This window comes from Eufriesea mexicana, unplaced genomic scaffold, assembly GCF_001483705.2.
Source record: "Eufriesea mexicana isolate 0111107269 unplaced genomic scaffold, ASM148370v2 scaffold616, whole genome shotgun sequence".
Taxonomy (NCBI): domain Eukaryota; kingdom Metazoa; phylum Arthropoda; class Insecta; order Hymenoptera; family Apidae; genus Eufriesea; species Eufriesea mexicana.
In genome coordinates this window covers 178987-184178 of record NW_016908770.1, presented here as the reverse complement: position 1 = coordinate 184178, position 5192 = coordinate 178987, and the positions used below count along the sequence as shown (strand labels likewise).

At 28.8% G+C, this 5192-nt stretch overlaps 1 protein-coding gene across 1 annotated transcript in view; it reads left to right on the top strand.

The window, feature by feature from the left end:
• Positions 1-5192, top strand: part of LOC108546115 (high mobility group protein DSP1) — a 14771-nt gene that overhangs the window by 3229 nt on the left and 6350 nt on the right. The gene's annotated exons all lie outside the window — the stretch shown is intronic.

Genomic DNA, 5192 nt, shown 5'->3' with positions numbered 1-5192 from the left:
TTTTTTTTTTCTTTTTTTTTTTTTTTTTTCTTTTTTTTTTTTTTTTGTTAAGCCTGAAAGAGAAAGAAAACAATTTTACTTTTCAGTAATTTAGAAAACTTACTTATTTTGTGATTACTCTTATTTATCTTCTCCTACTGGATTTGAATATATTATTATATTTTTCAATATACATATTGAGTTCAAATTTACAATGGAAAAATTTCAATAATATTCTGCTTTTTTCATTATTTTTATTATGACAATTTAAAATTTATTTCAGCCTTGTGATGTTTCAGAACAAATTGATTTTGAATATTTCGAAATTTTGTGGAAAATGTTACTCTAGTTCATATTATTTTTTTATACTACCTTTTATACTTGATTTTAATACATGCTAAGTAATATTTAATTAATACTTACAGTTTTAATAGGTACTAGATGGTGTTAATTCTTAATTAAAATGTTTCTTATTTTTACATATCCATGGCATACATAGAAGACTGATGCACATGCGATAAATATTTTCACCTATCATTGCACTACGCATCTCTAAGACAAATTAAACGAAAAGCAAAATTACACCGCATATCTTGAAATTTGTGAAATTAGAAATTACAAAATTCCTTGAATTTTTTACTTATTTTTTCATAATAATTATCTGACTTCTGTCCTAATTCCAGCAATTTTCAATTCACGTTTATGTTCTAGTCTAATTAGAGACGTACCGCGCATGTTTAAAAATACAATTTAATATCTGTATTACGTATCTTAACTGCAAAATTAATTATCAGTTTATGAATTATTCAAATACTGAAGAGCAAAAAAAAAAATCGTTAATCAGACTACTTCAAATCGTAATTTTTTCTTTTTTTTTTAAAGCATTTCCTAGCAATAGGACTATGCTATGAACCAAGGTGTATATGTGTGTCGGTATAAACAATCACACAATCAAAATGTGTCTTGTAACATATTAGAATTCGTACGAGGATGTCAACAAGTTACTGTTGTACCACGTACCTGTGTGATGCATTATAAATAGATTTCTTGATTCCCAATTTTGAAGTTTAAAACGTGGTATGAAACGGGTGAAATTGTTGTTTCGAATTATTATTTCAAAATTACTATTTTAAATTATTTCGAATTAATCGAAAATTGTTATTTTCGATTATTTCGCATTGATCGAAACTTATTATTTCCCGAAAAATTGTTACTCCGGAATGGCGATATTGGAGAATGTCGGTTAACAACGTCTTTCTTAATTCCAGGCTTTTTTTTCAGTATTCCAATAAAGAACATTCAATATCGCGAAGCATTGAAAACGTATTTGGAGCAATATTAAAAGCGGGGCTCGAATGAAAGTTAAGATTAAGTCTGTATCTATCAGGTGGAGAGAAAGTCAGAAAGTGGTCCGAAAATTTAAGATTACAGTGATAGAGTTAAACGGAGGAAATAAACTTACGTTCTTTCTCCTGGATAAAACGTGTTGTGTACGTATCGTTATTAAAGAAAACCTTTCAGGCGTTCTCTTTGCAAAACAAATCGAAGATGTTCCTTCGATTTATGTGTATATATCGTGAAATAATGGATAATATTTCTTCAGATATATTGCCTCTTACCAAGTTTACCAAGTTTACCGAGCTTGGTGGAATTTATTTTTAAGAGAATTTAAGCGATGAACGCGAAATATATTTCGCGTATATTTTTAGAAATTGAAATCTCTTCCAGATTTATCATCTTACAATTCTTTTCATAATTTCTTCTTATTGAATTTTTTTTCTCTGTAACGTATTTCACTGTTACCATCTTCTCAGTCAATGTGAACCGTGTATCTCGATATCGGATGATAACTGATACTTCCTTCGATTTCATCGATAAAGTTGTTCAGGCTAAAAGATATTTGAAATTCTAACTATTTATATATGGCGATACGTTTCAACATAAATTAAAAATGGTAATAAACTATAGATGGGACTTTATGAAGTAAATCAAAATGATTTATGAAATCCTTATATAACATGTATTTATTGTGAAATAGGATGTGATCGAACGGGGAGTTCACTGAAACATTATAACTACAAACGACGGTTATAGACGTCGCAGAGTAGAGCATCGTGATTGAGAAATTGGTATTAAGAATAATAAATGATCAGAGAGGTACATCGAAGTACATTAAACATGGAAATGTCTTTGCATCCTATATAATGTTTAATTAAATTTGAGAGATCGGTTAAAACTTCGCTGTCATTGACATCGTGTTTTAATTATCACTGTATAAAGCTTGGAACAGTTAATATGGATGAAGGTAACTCCGTGTCTGTAATGCGTGGTATAATTTTGTGAATTTAAGTACCACATGTATATCGACGTTTTAATTATTGCTTCATCAATGGAAACATTGCTTTATTTCTAATTTTCTAATTCAATTATGTTGTATTCTCTTTGTAGTACAGATTTGGTTGGTACCAACTCGTTGCTGAATCGTTTCGAACATGACCATAGAAGATCGTTTCGTAGAAAGGAAATGGAATGGCGTAAACGAAGGACTTTGAATACAAGAGACACGATTATCGATTTTAATTTTATATTTTGTACAAGACTACGGCTAAATTAAATTCTCTTGAATTTCTTCAAAATTATATTGCTTTGTTAAAGTTCATTCTTAAAACTGTTAAGGAAGTTATTTATATCATCTTTTGATCTTTTCTTTAATATACCTGAATAGCTTCTTCACTTGCTTCTTCTGAGACATTAGATTAATAATACTACAGAATGTACAATATCTCAGTAAAAAGTTATTTACAAAGCTAAGTGGTTAGATAATTTAAGTCTGATATAAACGAATTGGTAGCTTTTAGGAGCTAAAATTTGTTTCAAGCTGAAGAAACGTATTGATGATTAAGTCGGATAATTGGACGTGAACTCTTATCGTTAAGTAAATAATACTTTGTACAAATATTTAAACAAAATATTTTTACTTGCTTTCTTCTGGTATTTTACCATGATCTCTATCTGTTGTATGTTTAAGAAAGCACTAAAATCTTTATGCGGAAGCTATAATAATTTCTGTCATTTAGTTCAGCAATCATATAGCAATTATATAGGAAATTATTTGATTTTTTCTCATTTAAATATATAAACATAATTATATTTAATCTCATTTTAAAATTGTTAAAAAGATATACTGCTTGCTAAAGTAGTAATAGAACAGTGAGGTACAGAACAAACATGGAAATATTTATATATTTTCATAAAATAGTATGTATATATTTTTATGATATTTAATGTAATGTTAATAATACAATAACAAATGTTACACGATTTTAAAATAGCCATAAGTGAGCTATAAAAGAAATATTTAATCCGACAAATTGTGGTGTCTTAGCCATCTCATGTATTCTTCTTTTCTCGTTTTATGTCAATTAGATTTGATGATTGAACTAAGTCCTAATATTAAACAGATGGGATATCAATTTCTGTTTGATCGTACGGGTAAATGTTTGTTGGGTACACGTAGTAACATGCAATCTAAAAGTAATTTTAGTTGATGCCGAAAACACGATCTCATTTAACGAAGTTTGTACATCACTGTTCATTACGAATACTAACGATGTTCGCAAAATTTTAACTTTCTCATACTCCGTCGTTTGTTTCGAATATATATTTCCGAAAAATATCTCATTTTTGCTATCGTGATATAAATTATAATACTCTCTGCCATCTAATATGCATTGCTAATGAAATTAGTATATCTTGACGTCATGTGATAAGGATAAGTTACATTCTTCGTTCATTCATTCTTTTTCTTTATCATTCTCCATTTTCATTTTGGCGGAAAATGAATGAGACTTATACCGCAAACATGATTTATTCCTATAATTATTCTTTCCAAATTATTGGCACTGAATTTCTATACACTTGTCATCTTAGTTGTTGTATTCTATGCTTACATATATTATGTAATATGACTATACTAGTAGAAGAAAAATAATTTATTTTTGATATTACATGGTATATCTTTTAAAAAACGTTTTACAAGTATAACAGTAAGTTCGATATTAGAATTGTGAAATTCTCACATTACATGCATTCCTTGTTTCTATTTTAAGGTACAGTGAAATTGCTGTTAAAAATAGATACTGTAAACCAATAATGTAGTATGATGCTAATGATAGTGTACTCTTGTATTGCTTAGTAGTTGATAAATAGTAGAGGATAGCAATCACTTAATTATTGATTTGTCTGGAGGTATTGATATTGTATCGATATTTGTAATTATATTATATTAATAGGTGATTTAGGATACTTCATAAATATTTAAAGACATTTGTTACATATGTATAGGTTACATACAAGAAAGTTATACCTTAACCTTAACAGACTTTAAATATGGAAAATGTTGAAAGTAATATACTGTTTAATTTGTGTGTAAAATGTTACTGAATATTATCTTTGACTAAACGATAACAGCATTAGGGCACCGTGTAAGGCTAACGATAAATTAGTATTTGAAACTCATTCAGAATTATTGTTTGACAAATTATACATTTCCACGGAAGAATGTTATTTCTCATGTACATAGAGTTTTAAACACTTAGCTTCTAGAATTATAACATAGCTGCACGCAATACTATTATACGCCTAGTATTATTTTAGTCTACGAAGCAATGCTTTGCACGCAGAGAGGAAATCTGATTAGAAACGAAGAACTTTATTTTCCAGGATCCTTTTATTAGTTTTCAGATTCTTATATTAGAAATAAAGATATCATTATCGACATATTACACGTTAATAATAATAATGGGTTAAACTAATCATAAACTATATGTGTATGTAGATGCGTCTATGTACGGACTAATTCGATATTATTTAGCAAATGCATCTTCTTAGATAGATTCTGGCACGATGAAAGTATTGAAGAAGATCGAAAGCAATCTGAACACTACTTGCGAGAAAATACGTTTTCAGAGGCATCTCCTGGCCTATTCGGGCACTTAACAGTTCAATACAGTATACCTATATATGCTACAGTAAAAATTACCAGAATGTGGAACGAAAGAGAATTGTACGCACCACAAAGACTTCAAAATATGGCGGTTTGAATGTCGTAACTTCGAATCAATTTACATTCTAATTTTTGTGATAATACAGCTTCTACAGGGGAGAAAAGAAGAGCAAATTTTTTCTATACATACATACACACACGCGCGCGC